The sequence below is a fragment of the Pleurodeles waltl genome, chromosome 10 (assembly GCF_031143425.1).
Source record: "Pleurodeles waltl isolate 20211129_DDA chromosome 10, aPleWal1.hap1.20221129, whole genome shotgun sequence".
Taxonomy (NCBI): Eukaryota; Metazoa; Chordata; class Amphibia; order Caudata; family Salamandridae; genus Pleurodeles; species Pleurodeles waltl.
The window spans coordinates 325,717,113-325,739,586 of NC_090449.1; the positions used below are offsets into that span (position 1 = coordinate 325,717,113).

Below are 22,474 nucleotides of genomic sequence, written 5' to 3' on the forward strand. Positions count from 1 at the left end.
AAGCGTGCCATAGCAATTGATGTTTTCTGTCAAGGATTTTTTGTTTGTCTCTAGCAAGGCAAGAGGTAGTCAAAATGCCCTGTGCCAGTGAGCTGAACTAGGGCACTGATGTGAAAAGCAGACCCTTTCTGGTAGTTGTAACCCGCTGCAAGTCATGGACCCTTGCACCTTAGACTTCCCAACCAGAAGCACTGAAGGGCCTGCTAGCTCTTGAGCCAGAGGAGCATGCCTCTTGGATTCAAGCACACTTGCTCGATCAGCGCTCGATCAGGCGAGATTTATATTAGTGGCTCATAGGCCTGAAACACTCACCTGGGAGACGCAGGGTGGCTGATTTCCCGGAATGGCCCTTGATGGGGAAATCACCTCCTTTCCCCCGCCTCATTTCAGAATTGTGTGCCAGTCGCAAGACAGTGTTCAGGGGTTCATGGGTACTGCCTACTCCCAGCTGCCTCTCTGTCTTCTTCATGTAAATTGCAAGTCACGAGGAGGCACCATTGCCAATATGCTCCGCCCACCTAACCAAGAAACCTAGTTTGAGCTTGTCTGCCTGTGTTGTTGCAGGGGCAGTGTCTTCTTTGCCCAAAAGGTGGCAGGAGAGCCTCACTTCAAACGATAGAATCAACTGCTTAAGTAGAAACCAGCATGGTAGTTACTGTCATAAAGTGCAGCTCTAACAGAAGGTGTGCCTGAGACGCCCCTTCCAGTAATACACAGAATTTTGATTGAGGGCCCAGCCGATGGGTTGGTGGATTTCTCCTCACATGCCACAGCAGCTTCCAAAGATAGTGGTGTGAGGAGCTGGCTCTGCAAGCAGAGCAAGATTTAAGGGAAGAAAATACACCTGTCAGAAGTGGGATTTGAACCCACGCCTCCATGAAGAGACCAGAAGGCTCAGCTTCACTGAAGATCAAGCTCTCTTGAGTCTGGCGCCTTAGACCACTCGGCCATCCTGACAGCCAAAACAGTGTGCAGGTCGGACTCTTCAGTCTGCACTTGTTGAGTTTGCCGCTTGCAATGTTCCTATCAAAGTCACAGCTTTAAAGGCCCCACAATATAACATGGCCAAGAAAAAAAAAAAAAAACAGAACAAGAAACAATGCACATGCACGACCACCGAGGGATGCAGATAACTTTTTAGCGTCCTGCAATAGTAAAGCACGTTTTACACAGGTCACAAGTTTTTAAAGGTCATTTCTGTCTAAGTGTGCATTGAGAGAGACTGAGGTTTTAGGGAGCAAACACAAAAGCTGCTGCTGCCAAGTGTTTCTGCCCGGTCTCGAACCGGGGACCTTTCGCGTGTGAGGCGAACGTGATAACCACTACACTACAGAAACAAACTTGCTGGTTGACTGAAGGAGCACAGTTCCCCTCATATGTTTGCACGATTTCCTCTATACTTTATCAGCAGTTGCTCGGAATGCGAGGGGTAAGTGTGAAAATTGCAGCGGTGTCAGCCAGCATGCATACACTCAGACGTCCTGAAAAATCCCACAGCTGCGGGCAGAGACAGACAAATATCTGATGCCTAAATGCCAGGAAGGAGAGCCTGTGAAATCATCACACAGGGCGCACTGAGAGCAAGCAGGAAGGAAGCCAAGGCATTGTAATCCATTTTTCGCCTGAGGCAAAAAATATGTTTTGCGCAACAATGCTTCGAGTGGAATGAGAAATGTTGAGGGGTTGTGTATTTTGAGCAGGATTTGATTGTTTTCCGCTAAAATAGGCTCGTCCGGGATTTGAACCCGGGACCTCTCGCACCCTAAGCGAGAATCATACCCCTAGACCAACGAGCCTGGGCACAGAAATGCAACGGCTCCGACCCTGCTCGGAGGGTTGGTGACAGAGAGTGGGAGACTACATCCCAAAGCAAGAAACTGCACATGGTGCTCTCTTCTGCAGTACGACTAGAGTCATTTGCATGGTCTTCATCGAACATGACATAAAAAGCCTCTATCCTTTAGACATTTTGGCCCAGATTTACAAGAAAATGACTAAGCGCGACGCTGTGCCAAATTTGCAAGCCCCACGCCCCGTCATTTTCAAAATGCTGGGAAGCGCCGTATTTAGTAGAATACAGCGCACCCCTGTGCTTCCCCCTGCGCCAGCTCTAAATTAGCTGCTGAGCGCCAACGCAGCCGTTCTTGCACCATGGTACAAGGATGACTGCGTTGAGGGGGAAATTGTTTTTGTGCAGGAAGGGACACCTTCCTGCCCAAAAAAAAAATCTTCAATGGTGATTTGCTCTTACTTCTATGTGTGCTGCAGAATGCATCACACATAGAAAGAGCAAAAACAAGGAGAAATGAAAACATTTCTCCTCAGTGTGCCACTCTAACGACACCCCTGGGATGGCGTTGGATTTTGGCGCTGACGCAGATTTACGCCAACTCCTGAATCTGGAGCAGCATCAAAATGCTATGGTGTTGCTGTGGCACACTCCCAACAACACCCATTGCACGCCCCTTCCAGGGAACGCGCTGCGTGCTAAGGGGCCGTATTTACAAGGTGGTGTTAAGCCACAAAAAGTGGCTGAACGCCATCTTGTAAATACCGCGCAGTGCATAGTGCCACTGGGGCGTCACTAAAAGTGATGCTCCGGTGGCGATAGGGCCTTGTAAGTCTGGCACTTTATTTGCTCAAGGTGTGTGTTCTTGGTGAGGGCAGGAAAGCTATTTTCGCTCTCGTACCTTCCTTCCTTGGCTGGTTTGAATGCTGTAGGCTCAGGCTTCATTGCAAAGGTCAAACAGTGAGCAACTGACTGCCGCAAGCTGGCGCAACTCCTCTTGGTGAGCTGTGACAGATGCCCCAGGAGCGTAGTACCTCACGATGGTGAGGGATAGACACAGTCTCTTTTATCTCAGCTTGCCTGTCAGGTGAGGCAGGAAATGCAAATACTGTGAAAAAGCCCAGCGACTCGAACCAGGGACCTTTCGCATGTGAGGTGCGCATGATAACCACTACACTAGACAAACAGACACACTTGCCGGCTTGCTTCATGTGGCTATGCATTGTACTGGAACCACCACACTATGGAAACAGACACACCTGCTTGCTTTATGTGGCTATGCATTGGACTGGGATGCAAGGATGAGGGCCAATGTTCATGACGCTCAAAGCTGAGCCTTCCGGAACACGATCTCTTCCCTTGGAAGAAAGGAACTGGGATCACTTTCAATCCAAGAGGTGATTTCAGAACTGGACCCGAAATTACCATGGAGAAGCACTGTGCATTTAATGTTCCTACGAGCACTGCTGCTCCAGCACAGAAAAGCAGTTGCAAAGAAATCTCGCATACCTTCATGATGCTGAACCGTCTCGACGCCAGTATAAAGCATGTATTGAATTGCAACATGACATCTTACAAGAGTGAAAAGCATAAATACTCCTGTTTAAAACACAGACTGAACCTATAAAGGAAGGGGTTTGTCTGGGATTTGAACCGAGGTCCTCTCACACCCGAAGCGAGAATCATACCCCTATACCAACTAGACTGCCGCTGCATAGTCATTTGAAACATCTTCTGAAGCGTCTTTCCGAAAAGCAGGGCCATTTGGAGGCTCTCTCTCTCTAAGCGTGCCATAGCAATTGATGTTTTCTGTCAAGGATTTTTTGTTTGTCTCTAGCAAGGCAAGAGGTAGTCAAAATACCCTGTGCCAGTGAGCTGAACTAGGGCACTGATGTGAAAAGCAGACCCTTTCTGGTAGTTGTAACCCGCTGCAAGTCATGGACCCTTGCACCTTAGACTTCCCAACCAGAAGCACTGAAGGGCCTGCTAGCTCTTGAGCCAGAGGAGCATGCCTCTTGGATTCAAGCACACTTGCTCGATCAGCGCTCGATCAGGCGAGATTTATATTAGTGGCTCATAGGCCTGAAACACTCACCTGGGAGACGAAGGGTGGCTGATTTCCCGGAATGGCCCTTGATGGGGAAATCACCTCCTTTCCCCCGCCTCATTTCAGAATTGTGTGCTAGTCGCAAGACAGTGTTCAGGGGTTCATGGGTACTGCCTACTCCCAGCTGCCTCTCTGTCTTCTTCATGTAAATTGCAAGTCACGAGGAGGCACCATTGCCAATATGCTCCGCCCACCTAACCAAGAAACCTAGTTTGAGCTTGTCTGCCTGTGTTGTTGCAGGGGCAGTGTCTTCTTTGCCTAAAAGGTGGCAGGAGAGCCTCACTTCAAACGATAGAATCAACTGCTTAAGTAGAAACCAGCATGGTAGTTACTGTCATAAAGTGCAGCTCTAACAGAAGGTGTGCCTGAGACGCCCCTTCCAGTAATACACAGAATTTTGATTGAGGGCCCAGCCGATGGGTTGGTGGATTTCTCCTCACATGCCACAGCAGCTTCCAAAGATAGTGGTGTGAGGAGCTGGCTCTGCAAGCAGAGCAAGATTTAAGGGAAGAAAATACACCTGTCAGAAGTGGGATTTGAACCCACGCCTCCATGAAGAGACCAGAAGGCTCAGCTTCCACTGAAGATCAAGCTCTCTTGAGTCTGGCGCCTTAGACCACTCGGCCATCCTGACAGCCAAAACAGTGTGCAGGTCGGACTCTTCAGTCTGCACTTGTTGAGTTTGCCGCTTGCAATGTTCCTATCAAAGTCACAGCTTTAAAGGCCCCACAATATAACATGGCCAAGAAAAAAAAAAAAAAACAGAACAAGAAACAATGCACATGCACGACCACCGAGGGATGCAGATAACTTTTTAGCGTCCTGCAATAGTAAAGCACGTTTTACACAGGTCACAAGTTTTTAAAGGTCATTTCTGTCTAAGTGTGCATTGAGAGAGACTGAGGTTTTAGGGAGCAAACACAAAAGCTGCTGCTGCCAAGTGTTACTGCCCGGTCTCGAACCGGGGACCTTTCGCGTGTGAGGCGAACGTGATAACCACTACACTACAGAAACAAGCTTGCTGGTTTGACTGAAGGAGCACAGTTCCCCTCATATGTTTGCACGATTTCCTCTATACTTTATCAGCAGTTGCTCGGAATGCGAGGGGTAAGTGTGAAAATTGCAGCGGTGTCAGCCAGCATGCATACACTCAGACGTCCTGAAAAATCCCACAGCTGCGGGCAGAGACAGACAAATATCTGATGCCTAAATGCCAGGAAGGAGAGCCTGTGAAATCATCACACAGGGCGCACTGAGAGCAAGCAGGAAGGAAGCCAAGGCATTGTAATCCATTTTTCGCCTGAGGCAAAAAATATGTTTTGCGCAACAATGCTTCGAGTGGAATGAGAAATGTTGAGGGGTTGTGTATTTTGAGCAGGATTTGATTGTTTTCCGCTAAAATGGGCTCGTCCGGGATTTGAACCCGGGACCTCTCGCACCCTAAGCGAGAATCATACCCCTAGACCAACGAGCCTGGGCACAGAAATGCAACGGCTCCGACCCTGCTCGGAGGGTTGGTGACAGAGAGTGGGAGACTACATCCCAAAGCAAGAAACTGCACATGGTGCTCTCTTCTGCAGTACGACTAGAGTCATTTGCATGGTCTTCATCGAACATGACATAAAAAGCCTCTATCCTTTAGACATTTTGGCCCAGATTTACAAGAAAATGACTAAGCGCGACGCTGTGCCAAATTTGCAAGCCCCACGCGCCGTCATTTTCAAAATGCAGGGAAGCGTCGTATTTAGTAGAATACAGCGCACCCCTTTGCTTCCCCCTGCGCCAGCTCTAAATTAGCTGCTGAGCGCCAACGCAGCCGTTCTTGCACCATGGTACAAGGATGACTGCGTTGAGGGGGAAATTGTTTTTGTGCAGGAAGGGACACCTTCCTGCCCAAAAAAAAAATCTTCAATGGTGATTTGCTCTTACTTCTATGTGTGCTGCAGAATGCATCACACATAGAAAGAGCAAAAACAAGGAGAAATGAAAACATTTCTCCTCAGTGTGCCACTCTAACGACACCCCTGGGATGGCGTTGGATTTTGGCGCTGACGCAGATTTACGCCAACTCCTAAATCTGGAGCAGCATCAAAATGCTATGGTGTTGCTGTGGCACACTCCCAACAACACCCATTGCACGCCCCTTCCAGGGAACGTGCTGCGTGCTAAGGGGCCGTATTTACAAGGTGGTGTTAAGCCACAAAAAGTGGCTGAACGCCATCTTGTAAATACCGCGCAGTGCATAGTGCCACCGGGGCGTCACTAAAAGTGATGCTCCGGTGGCGATAGGGCCTTGTAAGTCTGGCACTTTATTTGCTCAAGGTGTGTGTTCTTGGTGAGGGCAGGAAAGCTATTTTCGCTCTCGTACCTTCCTTCCTTGGCTGGTTTGAATGCTGTAGGCTCAGGCTTCATTGCAAAGGTCAAACAGTGAGCAACTGACTGCCGTAAGCTGGCGCAACTCCTCTTGGTGAGCTGTGACAGATGCCCCAGGAGCGTAGTACCTCACGATGGTGAGGGATAGACACAGTCTCTTTTATCTCAGCTTGCCTGTCAGGTGAGGCAGGAAATGCAAATACTGTGAAAAAGCCCAGCGACTCGAACCAGGGACCTTTCGCATGTGAGGTGCGCATGATAACCACTACACTAGACAAACAGACACACTTGCCGGCTTGCTTCATGTGGCTATGCATTGTACTGGAACCACCACACTATGGAAACAGACACACCTGCTTGCTTTATGTGGCTATGCATTGGACTGGGATGCAAGGATGAGGGCCAATGTTCATGACGCTCAAAGCTGAGCCTTCCGGAACACGATCTCTTCCCTTGGAAGAAAGGAACTGGGATCACTTTCATTCCAAGAGGTGATTTCAGAACTGGACCCGAAATTACCATGGAGAAGCACTGTGCATTTAATGTTCCTACGAGCACTGCTGCTCCAGCACAGAAAAGCAGTTGCAAAGAAATCTCGCATACCTTCATGATGCTGAACCGTCTCGACGCCAGTATAAAGCATGTATTGCATTGCAACATGACATCTTACAAGAGTGAAAAGCATAAATACTCCTGTTTAAAACACAGACTGAACCTATAAAGGTAGGGGTTTGTCTGGGATTTGAACCGAGGTCCTCTCACACCCGAAGCGAGAATCATACCCCTATACCAACTAGACTGCCGCTGCATAGTCATTTGAAACATCTTCTGAAGCGTCTTTCCGAAAAGCAGGGCCATTTGGAGGCTCTCTCTCTCTAAGCGTGCCATAGCAATTGATGTTTTCTGTCAAGGATTTTTTGTTTGTCTCTAGCAAGGCAAGAGGTAGTCAAAATGCCCTGTGCCAGTGAGCTGAACTAGGGCACTGATGTGAAAAGCAGACCCTTTCTGGTAGTTGTAACCCGCTGCAAGTCATGGATCCTTGCACCTTAGACTTCCCAACCAGAAGCACTGAAGGGCCTGCTAGCTCTTGAGCCAGAGGAGCATGCCTCTTGGATTCAAGCACACTTGCTCGATCAGCGCTCGATCAGGCGAGATTTATATTAGTGGCTCATAGGCCTGAAACACTCACCTGGGAGACGCAGGGTGGCTGATTTCCCGGAATGGCCCTTGATGGGGAAATCACCTCCTTTCCCCCGCCTCATTTCAGAATTGTGTGCTAGTCGCAAGACAGTGTTCAGGGGTTCATGGGTACTGCCTACTCCCAGCTGCCTCTCTGTCTTCTTCATGTAAATTGCAAGTCACGAGGAGGCACCATTGCCAATATGCTCCGCCCACCTAACCAAGAAACCTAGTTTGAGCTTGTCTGCCTGTGTTGTTGCAGGGGCAGTGTCTTCTTTGCCTAAAAGGTGGCAGGAGAGCCTCACTTCAAACGATAGAATCAACTGCTTAAGTAGAAACCAGCATGGTAGTTACTGTCATAAAGTGCAGCTCTAACAGAAGGTGTGCCTGAGACGCCCCTTCCAGTAATACACAGAATTTTGAATGAGGGCCCAGCCGATGGGTTGGTGGATTTCTCCTCACATGCCACAGCAGCTTCCAAAGATAGTGGTGTGAGGAGCTGGCTCTGCAAGCAGAGCAAGATTTAAGGGAAGAAAATACACCTGTCAGAAGTGGGATTTGAACCCACGCCTCCATGAAGAGACCTGAAGGCTCAGCTTCACTGAAGATCAAGCTCTCTTGAGTCTGGCGCCTTAGACCACTCGGCCATCCTGACAGCCAAAACAGTGTGCAGGTCGGACTCTTCAGTCTGCACTTGTTGATTTTGCCGCTTGCAATGTTCCTATCTAAGTCACAGCTTTAAAGGCCCCACAATATAACATGGCCAAGAAAAAAAAAAAAAAACAGAACAAGAAACAATGCACATGCACGACCACCGAGGGATGCAGATAACTTTTTAGCGTCCTGCAATAGTAAAGCACGTTTTACACAGGTCACAAGTTTTTAAAGGTCATTTCTGTCTAAGTGTGCATTGAGAGAGACTGAGGTTTTAGGGAGCAAACACAAAAGCTGCTGCTGTCAAGTGTTACTGCCCGGTCTCGAACCGGGGACCTTTCGCGTGTGAGGCAAACGTGATAACCACTACACTACAGAAACAAGCTTGCTGGTATGACTGAAGGAGCACAGTTCCCCTCATATGTTTGCACGATTTCCTCTATACTTTATCAGCAGTTGCTCGGAATGCGAGGGGTAAGTGTGAAAATTGCAGCGGTGTCAGCCAGCATGCATACACTCAGACGTCCTGAAAAATCCCACAGCTGCGGGCAGAGACAGACAAATATCTGATGCCTAAATGCCAGGAAGGAGAGCCTGTGAAATCATCACACAGGGCGCACTGAGAGCAAGCAGGAAGGAAGCCAAGGCATTGTAATCCATTTTTCGCCTGAGGCAAAAAATATGTTTTGCGCAACAATGCTTCGAGTGGAATGAGAAATGTTGAGGGGTTGTGTATTTTGAGCAGGATTTGATTGTTTTCCGCTAAAATGGGCTCGTCCGGGATTTGAACCCGGGACCTCTCGCACCCTAAGCGAGAATCATACCCCTAGACCAACGAGCCTGGGCACAGAAACACAACGGCTCCGACCCTGCTCGGAGGGTTTGTGACAGAGAGTGGGAGACTACATCCCAAAGCAAGAAACTGCACATGGTGCTCTCTTCTGCAGTACGACTAGAGTCATTTGCATGGTCTTCATCGAACATGACATAAAAAGCCTCTATCCTTTAGACATTTTGGCCCAGATTTACAAGAAAATGACTAAGCGCGACGCTGTGCCAAATTTGCAAGCCCCACGCGCCGTCATTTTCAAAATGCAGGGAAGCGCCGTATTTAGTAGAATACAGCGCACCCCTGTGCTTCCCCCTGCGCCAGCTCTAAATTAGCTGCTGAGCGCCAACGCAGCCGTTCTTGCACCATGGTACAAGGATGACTGCGTAGAGGGGGAAATTGTTTTTGTGCAGGAAGGGACACCTTCCTGCCCAAAAAAAAAATCTTCAATGGTGATTTGCTCTTACTTCTATGTGTGCTGCAGAATGCATCACACATAGAAAGAGCAAAAACAAGGAGAAATGAAAACATTTCTCCTCAGTGTGCCACTCTAACGACACCCCTGGGATGGCGTTGGATTTTGGCGCTGACGCAGATTTACGCCAACTCCTAAATCTGGAGCAGCATCAAAATGCTATGGTGTTGCTGTGGCACACTCCCAACAACACCCATTGCACGCCCCTTCCAGGGAACTCGCTGCGTGCTAAGGGGCCGTATTTACAAGGTGGTGTTAAGCCACAAAAAGTGGCTGAACGCCATCTTGTAAATACCGCGCAGTGCATAGTGCCACCGGGGCGTCACTAAAAGTGATGCTCCGGTGGCGATAGGGCCTTGTAAGTCTGGCACTTTATTTGCTCAAGGTGTGTGTTCTTGGTGAGGGCAGGAAAGCTATTTTCGCTCTCGTACCTTCCTTCCTTGGCTGGTTTGAATGCTGTAGGCTCAGGCTTCATTGCAAAGGTCAAACAGGGAGCAACTGACTGCCGTAAGCTGGCGCAACTCCTCTTGGTGAGCTGTGACAGATGCCCCAGGAGCGTAGTACCTCACGATGGTGAGGGATAGACACAGTCTCTTTTATCTCAGCTTGCCTGTCAGGTGAGGCAGGAAATGCAAATACTGTGAAAAAGCCCAGCGACTCGAACCAGGGACCTTTCGCATGTGAGGTGCACATGATAACCACTACACTACACAAACAGACACACTTGCCGGCTTGCTTCATGTGGCTATGCATTGTACTGGAACCACCACACTATGGAAACAGACACACCTGCTTGCTTTATGTGGCTATGCATTGGACTGGGATGCAAGGATGAGGGCCAATGTTCATGACGCTCAAAGCTGAGCCTTCCGGAACACGATCTCTTCCCTTGGAAGAAAGGAACTGGGATCACTTTCATTCCAAGAGGTGATTTCAGAACTGGACCCGAAATTACCATGGAGAAGCACTGTGCATTTAATGTTCCTACGAGCACTGCTGCTCCAGCACAGAAAAGCAGTTGCAAAGAAATCTCGCATACCTTCATGATGCTGAACCGTCTCGACGCCAGTATAAAGCATGTATTGCATTGCAACATGACATCTTACAAGAGTGAAAAGCATAAATACTCCTGTTTAAAACACAGACTGAACCTATAAAGGTAGGGGTTTGTCTGGGATTTGAACCGAGGTCCTCTCACACCCGAAGCGAGAATCATACCCCTATACCAACTAGACTGCCGCTGCATAGTCATTTGAAACATCTTCTGAAGCGTCTTTCCGAAAAGCAGGGCCATTTGGAGGCTCTCTCTCTCTAAGCGTGCCATAGCAATTGATGTTTTCTGTCAAGGATTTTTTGTTTGTCTCTAGCAAGGCAAGAGGTAGTCAAAATGCCCTGTGCCAGTGAGCTGAACTAGGGCACTGATGTGAAAAGCAGACCCTTTCTGGTAGTTGTAACCCGCTGCAAGTCATGGACCCTTGCACCTTAGACTTCCCAACCAGAAGCACTGAAGGGCCTGCTAGCTCTTGAGCCAGAGGAGCATGCCTCTTGGATTCAAGCACACTTGCTCGATCAGCGCTCAATCAGGCGAGATTTATATTAGTGGCTCATAGGCCTGAAACACTCACCTGGGAGACGCAGGGTGGCTGATTTCCCGGAATGGCCCTTGATGGGGAAATCACCTCCTTTCCCCCGCCTCATTTCAGAATTGTGTGCTAGTCGCAAGACAGTGTTCAGGGGTTCATGGGTACTGCCTACTCCCAGCTGCCTCTCTGTCTTCTTCATGTAAATTGCAAGTCACGAGGAGGCACCATTGCCAATATGCGCCGCCCACCTAACCAAGAAACCTAGTTTGAGCTTGTCTGCCTGTGTTGTTGCAGGGGCAGTGTCTTCTTTGCCCAAAAGGTGGCAGGAGAGCCTCACTTCAAACGATAGAATCAACTGCTTAAGTAGAAACCAGCATGGTAGTTACTGTCATAAAGTGCAGCTCTAACAGAAGGTGTGCCTGAGACGCCCCTTCCAGTAATACACAGAATTTTGATTGAGGGCCCAGCCGATGGGTTGGTGGATTTCTCCTCACATGCCACAGCAGCTTCCAAAGATAGTGGTGTGAGGAGCTGGCTCTGCAAGCAGAGCAAGATTTAAGGGAAGAAAATACACCTGTCAGAAGTGGGATTTGAACCCACGCCTCCATGAAGAGACCAGAAGGCTCAGCTTCACTGAAGATCAAGCTCTCTTGAGTCTGGCGCCTTAGACCACTCGGCCATCCTGACAGCCAAAACAGTGTGCAGGTCGGACTCTTCAGTCTGCACTTGTTGATTTTGCCGCTTGCAATGTTCCTATCAAAGTCACAGCTTTAAAGGCCCCACAATATAACATGGCCAAGAAAAAAAAAAAAAAACAGAACAAGAAACAATGCACATGCACGACCACCGAGGGATGCAGATAACTTTTTAGCGTCCTGCAATAGTAAAGCACGTTTTACACAGGTCACAAGTTTTTAAAGGTCATTTCTGTCTAAGTGTGCATTGAGAGAGACTGAGGTTTTAGGGAGCAAACACAAAAGCTGCTGCTGCCAAGTGTTACTGCCCGGTCTCGAACCGGGGACCTTGCGCGTGTGAGGCGAACGTGATAACCACTACACTACAGAAACAAGCTTGCTGGTTTGACTGAAGGAGCACAGTTCCCCTCATATATTTGCACGATTTCCTCTATACTTTATCAGCAGTTGCTCGGAATGCGAGGGGTAAGTGTGAAAATTGCAGCGGTGTCAGCCAGCATGCATACACTCAGACGTCCTGAAAAATCCCACAGCTGCGGGCAGAGACAGACAAATATCTGATGCCTAAATGCCAGGAAGGAGAGCCTGTGAAATCATCACACAGGGCGCACTGAGAGCAAGCAGGAAGGAAGCCAAGGCATTGTAATCCATTTTTCGCCTGAGGCAAAAAATATGTTTTGCGCAACAATGCTTCGAGTGGAATGAGAAATGTTGAGGGGTTGTGTATTTTGAGCAGGATTTGATTGTTTTCCGCTAAAATGGGCTCGTCCGGGATTTGAACCCGGGACCTCTCGCACCCTAAGCAAGAATCATACCCCTAGACCAACGAGCCTGGGCACAGAAACGCAACGGCTCCGACCCTGCTCGGAGGGTTGGTGACAGAGAGTGGGAGACTACATCCCAAAGCAAGAAACTGCACATGGTGCTCTCTTCTGCAGTACGACTAGAGTCATTTGCATGGTCTTCATCGAACATGACATAAAAAGCCTCTATCCTTTAGACATTTTGGCCCAGATTTACAAGAAAATGACTAAGCGCGACGCTGTGCCAAATTTGCAAGCCCCACGCGCCGTCATTTTCAAAATGCAGGGAAGCGCCGTATTTAGTAGAATACAGCGCACCCCTGTGCTTCCCCCTGCGCCAGCTCTAAATTAGCTGCTGAGCGCCAACGCAGCCGTTCTTGCACCATGGTACAAGGATGACTGCGTTGAGGGGGAAATTGTTTTTGTGCAGGAAGGGACACCTTCCTGCCCCAAAAAAAAATCTTCAATGGTGATTTGCTCTTACTTCTATGTGTGCTGCAGAATGCATCACACATAGAAAGAGCAAAAACAAGGAGAAATGAAAACATTTCTCCTCAGTGTGCCACTCTAACGACACCCCTGGGATGGCGTTGGATTTTGGCGCTGACGCAGATTTACGCCAACTCCTAAATCTGGAGCAGCATCAAAATGCTATGGTGTTGCTGTGGCACACTCCCAACAACACCCATTGCACGCCCCTTCCAGGGAACGCGCTGCGTGCTAAGGGGCCGTATTTACAAGGTGGTGTTAAGCCACAAAAAGTGGCTGAACGCCATCTTGTAAATACCGCGCAGTGCATAGTGCCACCGGGGCGTCACTAAAAGTGATGCTCCGGTGGCGATAGGGCCTTGTAAGTCTGGCACTTTATTTGCTCAAGGTGTGTGTTCTTGGTGAGGGCAGGAAAGCTATTTTCGCTCTCGTACCTTCCTTCCTTGGCTGGTTTGAATGCTGTAGGCTCAGGCTTCATTGCAAAGGTCAAACAGGGAGCAACTGACTGCCGTAAGCTGGCGCAACTCCTCTTGGTGAGCTGTGACAGATGCCCCAGGAGCGTAGTACCTCACGATGGTGAGGGATAGACACAGTCTCTTTTATCTCAGCTTGCCTGTCAGGTGAGGCAGGAAATGCAAATACTGTGAAAAAGCCCAGCGACTCGAACCAGGGACCTTTCGCATGTGAGGTGCGCATGATAACCACTACACTAGACAAACAGACACACTTGCCGGCTTGCTTCATGTGGCTATGCATTGTACTGGAACCACCACACTATGGAAACAGACACACCTGCTTGCTTTATGTGGCTATGCATTGGACTGGGATGCAAGGATGAGGGCCAATGTTCATGACGCTCAAAGCTGAGCCTTCCGGAACACGATCTCTTCCCTTGGAAGAAAGGAACTGGGATCACTTTCATTCCAAGAGGTGATTTCAGAACTGGACCCGAAATTACCATGGAGAAGCACTGTGCATTTAATGTTCCTACGAGCACTGCTGCTCCAGCACAGAAAAGCAGTTGCAAAGAAATCTCGCATACCTTCATGATGCTGAACCGTCTCGACGCCAGTATAAAGCATGTATTGCATTGCAACATGACATCTTACAAGAGTGAAAAGCATAAATACTCCTGTTTAAAACACAGACTGAACCTATAAAGGTAGGGGTTTGTCTGGGATTTGAACCGAGGTCCTCTCACACCCGAAGCGAGAATCATACCCCTATACCAACTAGACTGCCGCTGCATAGTCATTTGAAACATCTTCTGAAGCGTCTTTCCGAAAAGCAGGGCCATTTGGAGGCTCTCTCTCTCTAAGCGTGCCATAGCAATTGATGTTTTCTGTCAAGGATTTTTTGTTTGTCTCTAGCAAGGCAAGAGGTAGTCAAAATGCCCTGTGCCAGTGAGCTGAACTAGGGCACTGATGTGAAAAGCAGACCCTTTCTGGTAGTTGTAACCCGCTGCAAGTCATGGACCCTTGCACCTTAGACTTCCCAACCAGAAGCACTGAAGGGCCTGCTAGCTCTTGAGCCAGAGGAGCATGCCTCTTGGATTCAAGCACACTTGCTCGATCAGCGCTCGATCAGGCGAGATTTATATTAGTGGCTCATAGGCCTGAAACACTCACCTGGGAGACGCAGGGTGGCTGATTTCCCGGAATGGCCCTTGATGGGGAAATCACCTCCTTTCCCCCGCCTCATTTCAGAATTGTGTGCTAGTCGCAAGACAGTGTTCAGGGGTTCATGGGTACTGCCTACTCCCAGCTGCCTCTCTGTCTTCTTCATGTAAATTGCAAGTCACGAGGAGGCACCATTGCCAATATGCTCCGCCCACCTAACCAAGAAACCTAGTTTGAGCTTGTCTGCCTGTGTTGTTGCAGGGGCAGTGTCTTCTTTGCCCAAAAGGTGGCAGGAGAGCCTCACTTCAAACGATAGAATCAACTGCTTAAGTAGAAACCAGCATGGTAGTTACTGTCATAAAGTGCAGCTCTAACAGAAGGTGTGCCTGAGACGCCCCTTCCAGTAATACACAGAATTTTGATTGAGGGCCCAGCCGATGGGTTGGTGGATTTCTCCTCACATGCCACAGCAGCTTCCAAAGATAGTGGTGTGAGGAGCTGGCTCTGCAAGCAGAGCAAGATTTAAGGGAAGAAAATGCACCTGTCAGAAGTGGGATTTGAACCCACGCCTCCATGAAGAGACCAGAAGGCTCAGCTTCACTGAAGATCAAGCTCTCTTGAGTCTGGCGCCTTAGACCACTCGGCCATCCTGACAGCCAAAACAGTGTGCAGGTCCGACTCTTCAGTCTGCACTTGTTGATTTTGCCGCTTGCAATGTTCCTATCAAAGTCACAGCTTTAAAGGCCCCACAATATAACATGGCCAAGAAAAAAAAAAAAAAACAGAACAAGAAACAATGCACATGCACGACCACCGAGGGATGCAGATAACTTTTTAGCGTCCTGCAATAGTAAAGCACGTTTTACACAGGTCACAAGTTTTTAAAGGTCATTTCTGTCTAAGTGTGCATTGAGAGAGACTGAGGTTTTAGGGAGCAAACACAAAAGCTGCTGCTGCCAAGTCTCGAACCGGGGACCTATCGCGTGTGAGGCGAACGTGATAACCACTACACTACAGAAACAAGCTTTCTGGTTTGACTGAAGGAGCACAGTTCCCCTCATATGTTTGCACGATTTCCTCTATACTTTATCAGCAGTTGCTCGGAATGCGAGGGGTAAGTGTGAAAATTGCAGCGGTGTCACCCAGCATGCATACACTCAGACGTCCTGAAAAATCCCACAGCTGCGGGCAGAGACAGACAAATATCTGATGCCTAAATGCCAGGAAGGAGAGCCTGTGAAATCATCACACAGGGCGAACTGAGAGCAAGCAGGAAGGAAGCCAAGGCATTGTAATCCATTTTTCGCCTGAGGCAAAAAATATGTTTTGCGCAACAATGCTTCGAGAGGAATGAGAAATGTTGAGGGGTTGTGTATTTTGAGCAGGATTTGATTGTTTTCCGCTAAAATGGGCTCGTCCGGGATTTGAACCTGGGACCTCTCGCACCCTAAGCGAGAATCATACCCCTAGACCAACGAGCCTGGGCACAGAAATGCAACGGCTCTCACCCTGCTCGGAGGGTTGGTGACAGAGAGTGGGAGACTACATCCCAAAGCAAGAAACTGCACATGGTGCTCTCTTCTGCAGTACGACTAGAGTCATTTGCATGGTCTTCATCGAACATGACATAAAAAGCCTCTATCCTTTAGACATTTTGGCCCAGATTTACAAGAAAATGACTAAGCGCGACGCTGTGCCAAATTTGCAAGCCCCACGCGCCGTCATTTTCAAAATGCAGGGAAGCGCCGTATTTAGTAGAATACAGCGCACCCCTGTGCTTCCCCCTGCGCCAGCTCTAAATTAGCTGCTGAGCGCCAACGCAGCCGTTCTTGCACCATGGTACAAGGATGACTGCGTTGAGGGGGAAATTGTTTTTGTGCAGGAAGGGACACCTTCCTGCCCAAAAAAAAAATCTTCAATGGTGATTTGCTCTTACTTCTATGTGTGCTGCAGAATGCATCACACATAGAAAGAGCAAAAACAAGGAGAAATGAAAACATTTCTCCTCAGTGCGCCACTCTAACGACACCCCTGGGATGGCGTTGGATTTTGGTGCTGACGCAGATTTACGCCAACTCCTAAATCTGGAGCAGCATCAAAATGCTATGGTGTTGCTGTGGCACACTCCCAACAACACCCATTGCACGCCCCTTCCAGGGAACGCGCTGCGTGCTAAGGGGCCGTATTTACAAGGTGGTGTTAAGCCACAAAAAGTGGCTGAACGCCATCTTGTAAATACCGCGCAGTGCATAGTGCCACCGGGGCGTCACTAAAAGTGATGCTCCGGTGGCGATAGGACCTTGTAAGTCTGGCACTTTATTTGCTCAAGGTGTGTGTTCTTGGTGAGGGCAGGAAAGCTATTTTCGCTCTCGTACCTTCCTTCCTTGGCTGGCTTGAATGCTGTAGGCTCAGGCTTCATTGCAAAGGTCAAACAGTGAGCAACTGACTGCCGTAAGCTGGCGCAACTCCTCTTGGTGAGCTGTGACAGATGCCCCAGGAGCGTAGTACCTCACGATGGTGAGGGATAGACACAGTCTCTTTTATCTCAGCTTGCCTGTCAGGTGAGGCAGGAAATGCAAATACTGTGAAAAAGCCCAGCGACTCGAACCAGGGACCTTTCGCATGTGAGGTGCGCATGATAACCACTACACTAGACAAACAGACACACTTGCCGGCTTGCTTCATGTGGCTATGCATTGTACTGGAACCACCACACTATGGAAACAGACACACCTGCTTGCTTTATGTGGCTATGCATTGGACTGGGATGCAAGGATGAGGGCCAATGTTCATGACGCTCAAAGCTGAGCCTTCCGGAACACGATCTCTTCCCTTGGAAGAAAGGAACTGGGATCACTTTCATTCCAAGAGGTGATTTCAGAACTGGACCCGAAATTACCATGGAGAAGCACTGTGCATTTAATGTTCCTACGAGCACTGCTGCTCCAGCACAGAAAAGCAGTTGCAAAGAAATCTCGCATACCTTCATGATGCTGAACCGTCTCGACGCCAGTATAAAGCATGTATTGCATTGCAACATGACATCTTACAAGAGTGAAAAGCATAAATACTCCTGTTTAAAACACAGACTGAACCTATAAAGGTAGGGGTTTGTCTGGGATTTGAACCGAGGTCCTCTCACACCCGAAGCGAGAATCATACCCCTATACCAACTAGACTGCCGCTGCATAGTCATTTGAAACATCTTCTGAAGCGTCTTTCCGAAAAGCAGGGCCATTTGGAGGCTCTCTCTCTCTAAGCGTGCCATAGCAATTGATGTTTTCTGTCAAGGATTTTTTGTTTGTCTCTAGCAAGGCTAGAGGTATTCAAAATGCCCTGTGCCAGTGAGCTGAACTAGGGCACTGATGTGAAAAGCAGACCCTTTCTGGTAGTTGTAACCCGCTGCAAGTCATGGACCCTTGCACCTTAGACTTCCCAACCAGAAGCACTGAAGGGCCTGCTAGCTCTTGAGCCAGAGGAGCATGCCTCTTGGATTCAAGCACACTTGCTCGATCAGCGCTCGATCAGGCGAGATTTATATTAGTGGCTCATAGGCCTGAAACACTCACCTGGGAGACGCAGGGTGGCTGATTTCCAGGAATGGCCCTTGATGGGGAAATCACCTCCTTTCCCCCGCCTCATTTCAGAATTGTGTGCTAGTCGCAAGACAGTGTTCAGGGGTTCATGGGTACTGCCTACTCCCAGCTGCCTCTCTGTCTTCTTCATGTAAATTGCAAGTCACGAGGAGGCACCATTGCCAATATGCTCCGCCCACCTAACCAAGAAACCTAGTTTGAGCTTGTCTGCCTGTGTTGTTGCAGGGGCAGTGTCTTCTTTGCCCAAAAGGTGGCAGGAGAGCCTCACTTCAAACGATAGAATCAACTGCTTAAGTAGAAACCAGCATGGTAGTTACTGTCATAAAGTGCAGCTCTAACAGAAGGTGTGCCTGAGACGCCCCTTCCAGTAATACACAGAATTTTGATTGAGGGCCCAGCCGATGGGTTGGTGGATTTCTCCTCACATGCCACAGCAGCTTCCAAAGATAGTGGTGTGAGGAGCTGGCTCTGCAAGCAGAGCAAGATTTAAGGGAAGAAAATACACCTGTCAGAAGTGGGATTTGAACCCACGCCTCCATGAAGAGACCAGAAGGCTCAGCTTCACTGAAGATCAAGCTCTCTTGAGTCTGGCGCCTTAGACCACTCGGCCATCCTGACAGCCAAAACAGCGTGCAGGTCGGACTCTTCAGTCTGCACTTGTTGATTTTGCCGCTTGCAATGTTCCTATCAAAGTCACAGCTTTAAAGGCCCCACAATATAACATGGCCAAGAAAAAAAAAAAAAAACAGAACAAGAAACAATGCACATGCACGACCACCGAGGGATGCAGATAACTTTTTAGCGTCCTGCAATAGTAAAGCACATTTTACACAGGTCACAAGTTTTTAAAGGTCATTTCTGTCTAAGTGTGCATTGAGAGAGACTTAGGTTTTAGGGAGCAAACACAAAAGCTGCTGCTGCCAAGTGTTACTGCCCAGTCTCGAACCGGGGACCTTTTGCGTGTGAGGCGAACGTGATAACCACTACACTACAGAAACAAGCTTGCTGGTTTGACTGAAGGAGCACAGTTCCCCTCATATGTTTGCACGATTTCCTCTATACTTTATCAGCAGTTGCTCGGAATGCGAGGGGTAAGTGTGAAAATTGCAGCGGTGTCAGCCAGCATGCATACACTCAGACGTCCTGAAAAATCCCACAGCTGCGGGCAGAGACAGACAAATATCTGATGCCTAAATGCCAGGAAGGAGAGCCTGTGAAATCATCACACAGGGCGCACTGAGAGCAAGCAGGAAGGAAGCCAAGGCATTGTAATCCTTTTTTCGCCTGAGGCAAAAAATATGTTTTGCGCAACAATGCTTCGAGTGGAATGAGAAATGTTGAGGGGTTGTGTATTTTGAGCAGGATTTGATTGTTTTCCGCTAAAATGGGCTCGTCCGGGATTTGAACCCGGGACCTCTCGCACCCTAAGCGAGAATCATACCCCTAGACCAACGAGCCTGGGCACAGAAATGCAAGGGCTCCGACCCTGCTCGGAGGGTTGGTGACAGAGAGTGGGAGACTACATCCCAAAGCAAGAACCTGCACATGGTGCTCTCTTCTACAGTACGACTAGAGTCATTTGCATGGTCTTCATCGAACATGACATAAAAAGCCTCTATCCTTTAGACATTTTGGCCCAGATTTACAAGAAAATGACTAAGCGCGACGCTGTGCCAAATTTGCAAGCCCCACGCGCCGTCATTTTCAAAATGCAGGGAAGCGCCGTATTTAGTAGAATACAGCGCACCCCTGTGCTTCCCCCTGCGCCAGCTCTAAATTAGCTGCTGAGCGCCAACGCAGCCGTTCTTGCACCATGGTACAAGGATGACTGCGTTGAGGGGGAAATTGTTTTTGTGCAGGAAGGGACACCTTCCTGGCCAAAAAAAAAATCTTCAATGGTGATTTGCTCTTACTTCTATGTGTGCTGCAGAATGCATCACACATAGAAAGAGCAAAAACAAGGAGAAATGAAAACATTTCTCCTCAGTGTGCCACTCTAACGACACCCCTGGGATGGCGTTGGATTTTGGCGCTGACGCAGATTTACGCCAACTCCTAAATCTGGAGCAGCATCAAAATGCTATGGTGTTGCTGTGGCACACTCCCAACAACACCCATTGCACACCCCTTCCAGGGAACGCGCTGCGTGCTAAGGGGCCGTGTTTACAAGGTGGTGTTAAGCCACAAAAAGTGGCTGAACGCCATCTTGTAAATACCGCGCAGTGCATAGTGCCACCGGGGCGTCACTAAAAGTGATGCTCCGGTGGCGATAGGGCCTTGTAAGTCTGGCACTTTATTTGCTCAAGGTGTGTGTTCTTGGTGAGGGCAGGAAAGCTATTTTCGCTCTCGTACCTTCCTTCCTTGGCTGGTTTGAATGCTGTAGGCTCAGGCTTCATTGCAAAGGTCAAACAGGGAGCAACTGACTGCCGTAAACTGGCGCAACTCCTCTTGGTGAGCTGTGACAGATGCCCCAGGAGCGTAGTACCTCACGATGGTGAGGGATAGACACAGTCTCTTTTATCTCAGCTTGCCTGTCAGGTGAGGCAGGAAATGCAAATACTGTGAAAAAGCCCAGCGACTCGAACCAGGGACCTTTCGCATGTGAGGTGCGCATGATAACCACTACACTAGACAAACAGACACACTTGCCGGCTTGCTTCATGTGGCTATGCATTGTACTGGAACCACCACACTATGGAAACAGACACACCTGCTTGCTTTATGTGGCTATGCATTGGACTGGGATGCAAGGATGAGGGCCAATGTTCATGACGCTCAAAGCTGAGCCTTCCGGAACACGATCTCTTCCCTTGGAAGAAAGGAACTGGGATCACTTTCATTCCAAGAGGTGATTTCAGAACTGGACCCGAAATTACCATGGAGAAGCACTGTGCATTTAATGTTCCTACGAGCACTGCTGCTCCAGCACAGAAAAGCAGTTGCAAAGAAATCTCGCATACCTTCATGATGCTGAACCGTCTCGACGCCAGTATAAAGCATGTATTGCATTGCAACATGACATCTTACAAGAGTGAAAAGCATAAATACTCCTGTTTAAAACACAGACTGAACCTATAAAGGTAGGGGTTTGTCTGGGATTTGAACCGAGGTCCTCTCACACCCGAAGCGAGAATCATACCCCTATACCAACTAGACTGCCGCTGCATAGTCATTTGAAACATCTTCTGAAGCGTCTTTCCGAAAAGCAGGGCCATTTGGAGGCTTTCTCTCTCTAAGCGTGCCATAGCAATTGATGTTTTCTGTCAAGGATTTTTTGTTTGTCTCTAGCAAGGCAAGAGGTAGTCAAAATGCCCTGTGCCAGTGAGCTGAACTAGGGCACTGATGTGAAAAGCAGACCCTTTCTGGTAGTTGTAACCCGCTGCAAGTCATGGACCCTTGCACCTTAGACTTCCCAACCAGAAGCACTGAAGGGCCTGCTAGCTCTTGAGCCAGAGGAGCATGCCTCTTGGATTCAAGCACACTTGCTCGATCAGCGCTCGTTCAGGCTCGATCAGGCGAGATTTATATTAGTGGCTCATAGGCCTGAAACACTCACCTGGGAGACGCAGGGTGGCTGATTTCCCGGAATGGCCCTTGATGGGGAAATCACCTCCTTTCCCCCGCCTCATTTCAGAATTGTGTGCTAGTCGCAAGACAGTGTTCAGGGGTTCATGGGTACTGCCTACTCCCAGCTGCCTCTCTGTCTTCTTCATGTAAATTGCAAGTCACGAGGAGGCACCATTGCCAATATGCTCCGCCCACCTAACCAAGAAACCTAGTTTGAGCTTGTCTGCCTGTGTTGTTGCAGGGGCAGTGTCTTCTTTGCCCAAAAGGTGGCAGGAGAGCCTCACTTCAAACGATAGAATCAACTGCTTAAGTAGAAACCAGCATGGTAGTTACTGTCATAAAGTGCAGCTCTAACAGAAGGTGTGCCTGAGACGCCCCTTCCAGTAATACACAGAATTTTGATTGATGGCCCAGCCGATGGGTTGGTGGATTTCTCCTCACATGCCACAGCAGCTTCCAAAGATAGTGGTGTGAGGAGCTGGCTCTGCAAGCAGAGCAAGATTTAAGGGAAGAAAATACACCTGTCAGAAGTGGGATTTGAACCCACGCCTCCATGAAGATACCAGAAGGCTTAGCTTCACTGAAGATCAAGCTCTCTTGAGTCTGGCGCCTTAGACCACTCGGCCATCCTGACAGCCAAAACAGCGTGCAGGTCGGACTCTTCAGTCTGCACTTGTTGATTTTGCCGCTTGCAATGTTCCTATCAAAGTCACAGC

General features: G+C 48.8%; 13 non-coding genes across 13 annotated transcripts; all 13 read right to left on the bottom strand.

Moving 5' to 3' along the window:
* Positions 1–845: 845 nt before the first annotated feature.
* TRNAL-CAA (transfer RNA leucine (anticodon CAA)) lies at positions 846–957 on the bottom strand. Its single transcript has 2 exons — positions 920–957; positions 846–891 (listed from the first exon to the last, which is right to left on the bottom strand). It is a non-coding gene; the product is annotated as a tRNA-Leu (tRNA).
* A 307-nt stretch (positions 958–1,264) lies between these two features.
* TRNAV-CAC (transfer RNA valine (anticodon CAC)) lies at positions 1,265–1,337 on the bottom strand. The gene has a single exon. It is a non-coding gene; the product is annotated as a tRNA-Val (tRNA).
* A 387-nt stretch (positions 1,338–1,724) lies between these two features.
* TRNAP-AGG (transfer RNA proline (anticodon AGG)) lies at positions 1,725–1,796 on the bottom strand. The gene has a single exon. It is a non-coding gene; the product is annotated as a tRNA-Pro (tRNA).
* A 2,621-nt stretch (positions 1,797–4,417) lies between these two features.
* On the bottom strand, positions 4,418–4,530 carry TRNAL-CAA (transfer RNA leucine (anticodon CAA)). The gene is made up of 2 exons: positions 4,493–4,530; positions 4,418–4,463 (listed from the first exon to the last, which is right to left on the bottom strand). It is a non-coding gene; the product is annotated as a tRNA-Leu (tRNA).
* Positions 4,531–4,837: 307 nt separating this feature from the next.
* TRNAV-CAC (transfer RNA valine (anticodon CAC)) lies at positions 4,838–4,910 on the bottom strand. Its single transcript has one exon. It is a non-coding gene; the product is annotated as a tRNA-Val (tRNA).
* Positions 4,911–5,298: 388 nt separating this feature from the next.
* On the bottom strand, positions 5,299–5,370 carry TRNAP-AGG (transfer RNA proline (anticodon AGG)). The gene has a single exon. It is a non-coding gene; the product is annotated as a tRNA-Pro (tRNA).
* Positions 5,371–8,871: 3,501 nt separating this feature from the next.
* On the bottom strand, positions 8,872–8,943 carry TRNAP-AGG (transfer RNA proline (anticodon AGG)). The gene has a single exon. It is a non-coding gene; the product is annotated as a tRNA-Pro (tRNA).
* A 2,621-nt stretch (positions 8,944–11,564) lies between these two features.
* Positions 11,565–11,676, bottom strand: TRNAL-CAA (transfer RNA leucine (anticodon CAA)). The gene is made up of 2 exons: positions 11,639–11,676; positions 11,565–11,610 (listed from the first exon to the last, which is right to left on the bottom strand). It is a non-coding gene; the product is annotated as a tRNA-Leu (tRNA).
* A 768-nt stretch (positions 11,677–12,444) lies between these two features.
* TRNAP-AGG (transfer RNA proline (anticodon AGG)) lies at positions 12,445–12,516 on the bottom strand. The gene has a single exon. It is a non-coding gene; the product is annotated as a tRNA-Pro (tRNA).
* A 2,621-nt stretch (positions 12,517–15,137) lies between these two features.
* On the bottom strand, positions 15,138–15,249 carry TRNAL-CAA (transfer RNA leucine (anticodon CAA)). The gene is made up of 2 exons: positions 15,212–15,249; positions 15,138–15,183 (listed from the first exon to the last, which is right to left on the bottom strand). It is a non-coding gene; the product is annotated as a tRNA-Leu (tRNA).
* Positions 15,250–16,004: 755 nt separating this feature from the next.
* TRNAP-AGG (transfer RNA proline (anticodon AGG)) lies at positions 16,005–16,076 on the bottom strand. The gene has a single exon. It is a non-coding gene; the product is annotated as a tRNA-Pro (tRNA).
* Positions 16,077–18,697: 2,621 nt separating this feature from the next.
* Positions 18,698–18,809, bottom strand: TRNAL-CAA (transfer RNA leucine (anticodon CAA)). The gene is made up of 2 exons: positions 18,772–18,809; positions 18,698–18,743 (listed from the first exon to the last, which is right to left on the bottom strand). It is a non-coding gene; the product is annotated as a tRNA-Leu (tRNA).
* Positions 18,810–19,577: 768 nt separating this feature from the next.
* On the bottom strand, positions 19,578–19,649 carry TRNAP-AGG (transfer RNA proline (anticodon AGG)). Its single transcript has one exon. It is a non-coding gene; the product is annotated as a tRNA-Pro (tRNA).
* Between the last annotated feature and the right edge of the window lie 2,825 nt (positions 19,650–22,474).